The 11428-nt window shown below is 34.4% G+C and overlaps 1 long non-coding RNA gene across 1 annotated transcript; it reads left to right on the top strand.

Moving 5' to 3' along the window:
- The first annotated feature begins 3884 nt into the window (after positions 1–3884).
- Positions 3885–4916, top strand: LOC148779010 (uncharacterized). The gene is made up of 2 exons (XR_016047047.1): positions 3885–3971; positions 4210–4916. It is a non-coding gene; the product is annotated as an uncharacterized LOC148779010 (long non-coding RNA).
- Positions 4917–11428: the final 6512 nt, after the last annotated feature.

The raw sequence follows: 11428 nt of genomic DNA on the forward strand, positions 1-11428 counted from the left end.
AATGAACCTTTTTCCTTGGAAAATATGTAAAGATAGGAAAAAAATAAAAGTTAAGTCAAATACACCCAAGTTGACTCGAATACTTTTCTTCCGTTATTTTTTTCCATCCAGTGTTCAACAAATCAAACCAGACTCGACAACTAGCCAAGAGCTAGGTCTAAGTAACTAGTAAATCAACCGGTTCACACAGCCTAACCGGGCAGGTCCCTAACGGTCCAAAAAGTGTTAAAACCAATATAAAAAAAATTCTAAAAAAAATATGAAAATTATATTTAAAGCAAATTAAGAAAAAAGGATATCGAAATGAAGTTGAAAAATAATAAAAAGAAATTTACTTTAAAAAATCGATTTGTTTCGATGGGATTTTTCAATTTTTTTGAAAAACATGGAAAAATATAAAAATAAATATTCATGGCCAAAATATTTTCCAATCTTTGGCAAAATGATAAAAAATTCCAAAACAAATTACAAAAAAATTCCATATTTTTGGAATTTTAAAATTTTTTTAAATTGTTTTTCAAAATACCCAATCAGACCACCTAAATTGGCCAAAACCGGATCAGCCAGTGCCTGGTTCCGATTTGACCAGCCAACTTTGCGAACATTGCTTCCAACTCTTTGTTTGTTAAATTCAAGTTGACTCAAATATGTCCAAGTTGAACCATATATTTGGCTTAATTATTTTCTTCCAACTCATTGTTTGTTAAATTGAAGTTCGCATAGTCAAAAGCATAATAACAAATTTCATTGGAGGCCATGTAATTTTGAGGAAAGAAAACATTTGAAAAAAGAAGCAAAAATTGGAGCAGTTTTTCTCTTCTTCGAACTTGAGGACTAACCAATGTTTCTCACTTGTACCACTTTGTTCAAAGGTTTTTTAATATGATCATATACAATGAGACAATTTACCTTTAGTACAAGAAGGTCATAATTACTTGCAATTATAGGAAGCACAATTTAATAGCTTGGGTGTGTTACAAAGTTTGATATATTTTTTGGTGAACTTTGAATTTGATCAATAGAATAAATGCAGCGATCCAACTTTACATCCAACGACCAAGATTAATTGTGGCCATCTTGTAGCAAAGATAAATAGTCTCATTATATATTTTTCCTTTTTCAATTGCCAACTGGTTCAAAGGGGCATTTGGGGACTCAGAGGACCCTCATTCTTCCAATTAAAAAAATTCATTACAAGAAATTCAACAAGTATTATAAAGAAAGAAAAATTACGTACACATCCGTTATAGTTTGTGTTATTACAAAACTACCGACTAGTTTCCATTATTTCCTCTCTGTCTGTTTTTTTCATGTCATAACAAAACCATTAAAAATTAATAATTTTACTATTTTTCGATTGTTGAACAACCAAATTCAATGGATTTTCGGTTGTTTAACAACCAAAATGAGGCCAATTTAGGGTTTTTTGAATTTTCGTTTGTTGAAGAACTGAAAATTTAAAATTTTTGGTTCTTCAATAACCGAAATTTGTTTTCTCTTCGTAAGTCCTCTGGGTATTCTCTCTCTATCGACTAATCAAATTTTTTTAAATTCAAATTTTGGACAACTGAATTCTCTCTATACCATTCTTTTACCCCCGTTTTACCCGTCTTTTCTTTTTAAACTCTTCTCTATGTTTATCTATTCTCTCTATACCCTTCTTTCACCCACAACCAATCTAGAGCCAATTATCTAAGGCCTCAATACCTTAATCTTGCTCAAGCCCTTTTGCTTGATCTTTAAACGATGAGAGAGAGAAATTAAAGAGAGAAGGAGATATCTACTTGCTATTGATCCTCCCCATTGCTACCCACAAACAATCGATTTGAAAAGCTAGGGTCGTACCCCTTTTCAAACCCATGAGAGAGATACTATGTAAGGGCGTGCCCCTTAGGTTTGCTTGAGAGAGAGAGATATTGCTAGTTTGGGGCATGCCCCTCAAGTCAACTTAAGAAGAGAGAGAGAAATCCTAGGTTGGGGCGTGCCCCCGTTAGATCTTTTGTGAGAAAGAGAGAATTTTTAGAGAGAGGAGATAGAAGAGGTGTAGAGATTTGATACGGGAGGATAGTCTCTTTTTATAAAGTTTTTATGTTTTTAGATTTGTCTCAATGCGTACAGTTAAATCTTGACCGTCGTTCTAAGGAGGCTTGTGGAGTGAGAGATTTGAGTCATCCATTCTTTATATCCACCATCAAGATTCAATGAATGTACTATAACCTTATCATCTATTTCCTAAACCTAATCCCATCTAATATTTAAATAAAAAAAATAATGTATAAAAATCTCTTAAATATTCAACTTTATTTCAATTTAAAACTTTTCGAAAGATAAAATTTGGATGCCTTGAACTTGCAAGGCAACTAAAAATAGAAAGCAACACCCTTTAGAGTGGGGCGTGCCTCCTCCATGCAAATGTCATGTATTTAATTTAAGGTGGGCCCCACTTCTCATGGTGGGTCCCTATATGTTTATTAAATATTAATTTGATTTTAACAAATTTAGAAATAGAACTTTATTTCTCTTTTTTATTTAAAACATTATTAATGGATTTATCTTATATTATAAATTCAAATAACAAAAATAAAATATCAAGATAATAAAAATATTCAAATAAATATTCTAAAAAAAGTAGATAACATAAAATTAATTAAAACTAATTAATTTCGATAGGAATTGGATCCGTATAAGTCAAATAATTATCAATATACTGGAGCACTCCACCTTCAACATGATCCACACTTGCTTTTTTAACCTAACTCAATAGTTTCCAAGACCCACAGTCTACTGCAGGGGCTCATAATTGGACCACCAAAGTTAGCCAATAGGCTGGGGGATGTAATCCCAACATGTGGATTTCAGGTTCTCCCCAAAAACAAAATCATGGTCCCCCTGACCATGATACAATCATGAATCTATGGTGCGTAGGGATAATCTCTCACACATGGACAAGTTTTACCCTCAATGGTGAATCATTATCTCCATACAACTATCTATGTACATGCCGTGTGATGATATTAAAATGATGTTTTAATGCTGTTTCTATCCGAGCATACTCCGACTTCATCCTCGGCTGACCCACCAAGCCCTTCTTGATTTTATCTTTATGCCCAAGTATGTTGGGTTTTTCCAACTATACTAGCCTATCACATCGAGTCTAGTCCAAATTTCAACAAATCGCGTTTACCTAGTATGGTCCACAAGAGGACCACACTCCTACTGAGTTTATATTTCACTACATAAAATGCTCTTACAAACTTTCATAAAGCCTTTAAAGGCTACATAAATAAACCCAACGAATATAATAGAAAACATAAAAAAATATATAACAAATAAATTTTTTATTTTTTAAACTTTTTATAATTTTTTAACTTTTGTATATCTAAGTAGGACACCCAGCTCCAGGAAACTCAGCTCGAGATGGCGAGATTTCTTCGCGAGTTCGATTACTTGGCACTCGGACGTCGTAGTCGAATCCCGACGGACAGATGACTCAGACCAATGCATTGGATGCATTAGCAAAAGACTCGTGTATGAATAAATGTTTGGCTTGCAATGGTTACTTTTTTTCCCCTTTTTGCTATTAAACAAATTACGAAAATTATGCACCGGCGGGAGTCCTGTATACTCTTTTTTTTTTCTTTTTTTAAGATAATTCGGTGGAAAAGTCAAACCCCTACTTGTCTTTTTCAAATTGATTAGGGAAGTCCTATACAGTTGAAATAGGTGTAAAGTGCTTGCGGCTTCCAAGAAGATGAATGGCTCCAATAGTTCCCTTGTTTTATGTACTCAAGAAAAAAGAAGCCCTTGCTTTGAGGTTTTGGCTTTTTAAAAGAAGGATTCCTCTATAAAATTAGGGTCTAATGAACTTCTACGACAAAAAAAATTTTAGAGCGAGAAAGAGAGAGAGATGCAAGGTTGGAGACTCTCACCTTTGGTGGTTATGGTCCTGGTGCTCCTTGCCATTCATTCAGGTCTAATCCCAAACTACAGCAAGCAAAGGAATTCAGAATTTGATTTTTATTCTTCTGATTTTAAAAATTATGGGCGAATAGTCTTTTGGTCTTCTTCGGATATCTCTTCGCAATATTTAATATTTTATTTTTTATTATGAGAAATATGCAACGAGAGTATTTTGATTGCATGAGAGAGAGAGAGAGAGTATCTTGTCAATCAGTATAGTCTTGTGGAAACTAATGGTTGTGGTTGCAGATATGGGGGTAGCCCAAGAAGGGAGACGGGGGCTTTCCCTTCCTCCTCCAAAACCCAATGGAAATGTGCAGTGGAAGCCTCCAATTCCAATGCTAGACCCTCTGGAGCCTCAGCCTCCACCACCTCCGGCTAAATGAACTCAAAAGATGATGGGGTTCACTTTTTTAGCATGCATTTCTCAAAGGAGATGTTGTACCTTTTTTTTAGTTATTGAGTGATTTACATACGGACCTTAATATGTTATATAAAATACAAAAGGCTCTACTTATATGCAGAAATTCTCGAGAAGTCGATCAACCCACATTTTTTTATTTTCTTCAAAATTACCTCTCGGTCAACATGAATTTTGAGTTTTTTTTTTAGTTTTTTCGTTAGTAAGGTAGTGCCCCGAGCTTTAAGACACTGCCCTACTAACAAAAAGACTAAAAAAACATAATCAAAATTTGGGTTAACAGAGGGGAAGTTTTAGAAAAATAAAAAAATTAAGTTGATCGATCTTCTTTATAATTTTAATATATAAGTGGAGTATTTTGTATTTTACCTAACATTTTAAGGTCTATACGTAAATTTCTTTTTTTTTTTTCTAGCTCAGTAGTTTGGCTGTAATTGAACTTGAAGCGCCACTAAATCTCAGCTGCTAAGCAGTCAAGCCCAAACGCCAATCCCTAAGAGATGTTGCTCTTAATAAAAAAAAGCTTTTCACCATATTTAACGTTTCCATTTACCTATATTCTTTTCCCTTTTCTTTATCTAGATGCTTAAGAAGTTCCATCGGATATTCATTTTTAATGTATACTTCTACCCTAAAAGTAAGCTATCGTTAACGTATTTATTACAATATGTTTATGGTTATTGATGTACATCATTATGAATACCTAATGAGATATGCATATGTATGGTATATATCTCTTAGGTGTCTCTTGATTATGATAAGATTAGTTAGTAATTATCTATAATCGTTGGTATTTATCTTTAATTGTTACTAGCTGTATATTTATACAGGTCTTGTATCTTCTTATTCAATCACTAAACAGAGAGTTCTCTACAGTATTCTGAAATAATTTTCCATGGGGACCTAAGGCCTAAATATACAAAAATACAGTTTCTTAATATGGTATTAGAGCAGAAAATCATCCACGGCTAATTCTATCCTATTCGCACAATTTCTCTCTCTAGAAAAGTCTGATCAAAACCTTCTCAAATTTTTGTCAAAGTTTGCTCAACAATTTGTTCTCCTTGCAAGCATCCCTACGTCTTTGTATACTTGCAAAGTAAAAGCTTTTGCAAATCTCCGTTTGCATATATCAATTGGGGGCCGATGATATGATCCTTCTAATTCGCAGCTGCAAGTCTGGTACACTTTTGAATTCTCTAGTACTTTGGCGAAGTTCCAACCCATAAGAACACACAAGGCCTTGTGAAAGGCAAAGTGATCCGTCTGAGCATCCACGTTCTACATATGGTAGTCTGGTACGGTTTTTGAATTCTCTAATACTTTGACGTAGTTCCAACCCATAAGAACACACAAGGCCTTGTGAAGGCAAAGTGATCGGTCTGAACATCCACATTCTGCATATGGTAGGGCTATGTACATCGAAAAACTTCTTTCAAAGGCAGTTGACTTTGCTTTAAAAGCTTTCCTTTAAAAGCGTGTGGTCTTTAGTTGGCTATAAAGAGTTCCTTGGAGCATGTATTGGAGAAGGTAGTAGCAAAGCAGCTGCGTGAATTCTTAGGTGGCTGCAAAAGTGTTTGTTGCTCACAGTCTTCATCCACCTCTAAAAATAGCCTATAAAGTGGCCAATTTGTATTATCCGCAGAGTCGTTCTTCGACTATCCGTCGAATTGCTCTTCGACCATCTGCCAAATCGTTCTTCGACTATCCGTCGAGTCGTTCTTCGACTATCTATCGAGTCGTTCTTCGACTATCCGTCGAGTCGTTCTTTGAAAATTCGTTGAGTCATTTTTCGATTATCTGCCGAGTTCTTCTTCGACTCTCTGCCGAGTCCTTCTTTGACTCTCTGCCGAGTCTTTCTTCGACTCTTTGCAAAACATCATTTATCTTTGTTCTGGCCTGTGCTTTAGATTGCAAGTTGTTGAATCTGTCTTGATTCCTTATCGAGTTCTGTTGGCTCTTCCAAGTGTCATTGATCACACCATGTACATGAGGGCTTAAAGATCCACCTTGATCGTAGTTATCCATAACCGTTGGTATTTATCTTTAATTGTTACTGGCCATATATTTATATGGGTCTTGTATCTTCTTACTCAATCAATAAATAGAGAGTTCTCTGCAGTATTATGAAATAATCTTCCATGGGGCATAAGCCCCAAATATACATAAATACGGTTTCTTAACAATGTTTGAGAAAATAATAGAAAAATCTACCTTTGCAAGGCCATAGGAAAAGAGAAGACTAAAATATGATATTGACATACTTAATTATAATAGAAAAGGAAAAGAAACCAATGTGTGTTGAAATATACAGCCTGGTATATTTGACTGCACTGTTGTGTACACCTAATTAAGTTGTGATACTTTGACTGTACAACTTTGTACACCTAATTAAGTTTTTCATATACACTACACAGTTGTGTACACATAATTAAACACTTGTGATATCTTTGACTGCACAGTTGTGTACACCTAATTAAGTTGTGATATCTACATTGTGTACACATAATTAAGTTGTAAACAACCTTTACAGCCTGTACCACAAAGATGTAACCTTATAAATAGGGTATTATACACACGTCTAACGTATCTTCACTAAAAGTGTAATACATCCATGGTTAGTAATTCAGTTGTGTGGCTTAAGGCCCAAATATATAGAATACAAGTTTCTAACATGGTATAAGAGCAGGTACCTACAAGCATCTGACATATGTGTCATCTATCTCAGCCACACTAATTTTGATATAGCATGAAAGCTCCTCAGTCATTAGTCCCATTGCCTCTTTGCCAAGATTTTCAGCCACTCTATCATTTGTCTCATTGCCCCTTGCCAGGATTTTTAGCCACCCGGATCCCATGTCTTTTGTACCAAATGTTTCCGCCACTCTGATAGGATTTGTTTGCTACAAATCTCATATATATTTGTTTCTACCTCTCTCCTTGGATATCTTGGTTAAAAAAAAAAATGATTTCGCCCAATCTCGTCTAGATGATCTGCTTCTCCTTCCTTTTTCATCTCTTTCGAATCGTGATTATTGAAATTAGCTCACTCTTTGTCTCTATTTGCAAAACTTTGCTCTACTCCCACATCATGAAACTTGCTCTTCACCATCTTCGATGAGGCTATAGTTCTTTCCCTTACAAAAAAATAAAATTGTCTAAGGGTTTTCTATCGGTTTGAAATGCTCTTGCAACACGATGCCACCGGCTGATCTTTCTGCCGATAGCAAGAGCTTATTGTGTTTCTATGATGTGATTGCTGACCACTATGCTAAGATGCTTGATAATAGAAACCTTAAGGGAAAATTTTTATCCCATTCCACAATGATCTACCTCTCTCTGGGTGCAATTATTGCCCTCTCTCTTCACCACCATCCAACCTATTATTTGTCTTTTTTTATTGTTATCTACTTCGTAATGAGAACAACATGTTAACCCATTATTTGAGGGACCTCTATGTGATGTGCTTGAGGAATATAAGATTTCATATGTTGCTGGGAAATATATGGGATATGCAAGACGAAGATCATGTTGATATCTTATAAAACAAGAGGTCATACATGATAGCATTTCTCATGTATCTTTGATATCCTACTTTGTCATATCAATATCAATCTCAATCCCACATAATATGAGATTTCTTTATGTTGGTGATTTTGGATAGCACCCTACTACATTTCATAATATGGGATATCTTTTATGTGGGTGACTTTGGATAACATCATATCCAACAAAAGGGAGTAGAGAGATAATAAATGGATAAGGGTTAAACAAAGAGAGAGAGAGAGAGAGAGAATTCGAGTAAAAGGAGAAGGCAGAGGGATCCAAGAAATATTTTATTAGGTAGTCGTGGTCCTCTGGTGTAGTAAGGGACTATTTTTTTATTTTAAAAAAGCATTTATTTGCACTTTTTGAAAATAGTTGGGTTACTCTTTCAAATGGTGAACCACTCCATTCATATTATATGTTCATTATGAAGATTCTTTTTTGTACGATCGAGTTTATTGCTCAATCTGATCTTTTTTGATGATCTGCGAGATGTTGAATCGGTCTCGGGTTTTCACCGAGTTTTATTGGCTCTTCTAAATACTATTCAACTGTCTCGACAATTTTTTGCCTTCAACTTTTGTGAAAATCTAAAGATTATATTGCTCGAGCCTACTTTATTCTGGTTGTCTATTCATGAGGACTATTGCTCGAGCTTTCTCTGTTCGAAACATTACGGTATTCTAGGATTGTTGATTTACCGTTGCTTGAGATTCTTGAGTTATTTTCTGAGGCTTGCCTTCATTTGTACAAACTCAAGTTGCTTTCTCTTAACTCATCTTGAGTTTGAGGGGGAGTGTTGAAATATACAGCTGTGTGCATGTAATTACATTGTGATATCTTTGATTGCATAACTGTGTATACCTATACACTAATTTGTTTAATACATCCATATGTTGTGTGGCTTCTATAATATACACCTATGGAGGGCTTAAGGCCCAAATATACATAATAGAAGTTTTCTAAAAATGTGAGATGAGAAGGATTTCATTCTTTCATCATGTGATGCTTTTTCCTTTTTCAACTCTTTATCGTCTTTTAATGGTCCTCTCTTTATTGTCTTAATCTCCTCTATGGATTTTCATCTTTTAAGGACAGGCACAATTGTCTTCCACACACAATGTGCAGATGACATTGTAATGTTTCCTTACTAAAAAACCTAGTTATTCCGATACGTGTTCAAATTTTGAGTACTGGTACAAAACTCAATCTAGCCAAGTAAAAAATGATCCTAATGGAGGTCAACAAAGAAAATAGTAGATCAATAGGAAAGATTGGGTTGTGAAATTGGAGGTCCGCTTAGAAAGTGCCTTGGCTTAACTTTTTGATGCAGGCGCAAGTAGTCTGCCTCCATGAAGAAAAGTTGAAGGGACTTTGGAAAGACCTCATATTCAACTCGAGGTTGAGTTCTTTTCAACAAGGGGGGAATGATGAGGTGCACTAGGCCAATGCTCCTGGCCAGTGGCATGATAGACACTTGGCCAGCGTGGTTGCTACTTATAGTCATAGGCATTTCATGATACATGTGCATGACTTTGTTTTGCTTCGGAAAATAGTGCTTATGGAAAATAAGAGTCTTGCATTAAAGTAAATAAATCTTGTATTAGAATATATGTTGCATGGTAAATACGTTAGTTTTGCATGTAGCTACTGCTTTAAGAATTCCAAAATTGTCTTTTTGATCTTCCAATGTATAGGGACTTCACACTCAAGAGTTTTATAAAGAGGGTATACGTTGGCTGTAAAGGGGATGATGAATTTTGAATTAAAAAAAAAAAATTTGCAAGTGTTTTTTCTTACTGCATGTTGGACTTGAGTGACTCCTCCTCCTAGCGTGAGTGATTCCACCCTACCCACCTGGTTGAGTGATTCCTGGCAATATCTCAGAGATCCTACCATCCATCAGTTGCTATACGAGCAGGTTCATTATGGGCGCCCTAGACTCACTAATTGTATGCAATGGCAACTAAAATAGCCCAAAACAATTCTTTATCCACATTTTTAAAAAAGTAAAAGTATTTAATAAAACTATTTATCTTTAATACAAAGTGGTCCTAATTAATCTTGACCATTAGTTGTGAAATTTGATAGTTACATTTATTCAATTGATCAAACTCAAACCTCAAAAGAAAGTTTTTCGAACATTGCAACACACCCAGGCTGTCATATTTTACTTCGGATAGTTACAAGCAATTGTGGCCTCTTTGTATCAAAACTAAATGGTTTCATTGTATACAATGCATTTTAAAAGCCATATTTTCTTTTTTGGGATTTTCAAGATCCAAATTGTTCATATTTTCAAAATATAGCCAAATTGCCCTTTCTAGATTTTCAAGATCCAAAATTTTATTTGCACCAAGGGGCACAGTTGCACCTTGGGGATTCTCAATATCCGAAAGTTTCAAGAATTTTGGATTTTCAAAATCCGTTTTAAGATTTTCAGATGTCCAACATTTAAAATATTTGATTTAAGGTTCCCCCTATATTTTCGGATTTTCAAAATACAAAAATTATTTGAAAATCAAATTTTCGGATTTTGAAAATCTTAAGTTAGAAATTTTAAATTATTTTAATTGATTTTGCAATTTTCAGATTCTTAAATTCCATAAATTTTCAAATAATTGTTGAATTTTGAAAATAAAATAAAAAAAATGCAAAAATCAATTTTGAAAAAGAAACGAAAAGTTGCTATATTTGGATTTTAAAAAACCAAAAATTATTAAATTAATTTTTGGAATTTCAAAATCAAATCACTTTTAGGTTCCCAATATTTTCGGATTTTGAAAATCCAATTTGTATTTGAAATACACATTTTTAGATAAAGTGCACCTTCAAATAGTGTCGAGAAATGAGATTTTAACACTGAAAATCTTTGTGATAGTCTTAAAATATATTTTAATCTTTAATTATAAAATTTAAAGCTTAAAAACTAGCATACATCGAGCGGACCTATAAAAACTTGAAAATCTTGAAAATTGATCGTCCAAAAATGCATTACAAGATACATATTTCCAAAACATGAAATCCATTTTTTTCTCATGTCCATGAATCTTGCTGTAGAGATGATCAATTTGAGGATATTTGAAAATCTAAACAACCTCTTTTAGTAAAATTTGTGTATGGGCTTTATTTTGATTATCTAGATCCCCGGCTCTATATAATTTTTTTGCCGATTATTATTTGAGTCTTAGTAGAGTCATTAGATATGGTCCCTCAATAACTCACAATCTTACTTTGCTCGAGATAGTCCTGACTGATCATTCCGCCCCACGAGCTGATGGGCCAGATGGACCGGCGTCGACTTGGGCCTCGTCATAATCCCGATGAGCTTTGGACAACCTGCTTTGAATTTTACAGAATCTCACAAATAAAAAACATTGGGTTGGATAATTATTTATTGTTTGCCAGTTCATGAAGAGGCACCTTATACGGCACTCAATTATTTCTGAAATCTTTCAAGTACATAGTCAACCTTGTGTGTTGGGCAATGCTCAAGAGAGC

Source organism: Amborella trichopoda, chromosome 13 (genome assembly GCF_054954075.1).
Source record: "Amborella trichopoda isolate Santa Cruz 75 chromosome 13, AtrichopodaSantaCruz75HAP2 v2.0, whole genome shotgun sequence".
NCBI classification, from domain to species: Eukaryota; Viridiplantae; Streptophyta; class Magnoliopsida; order Amborellales; family Amborellaceae; genus Amborella; species Amborella trichopoda.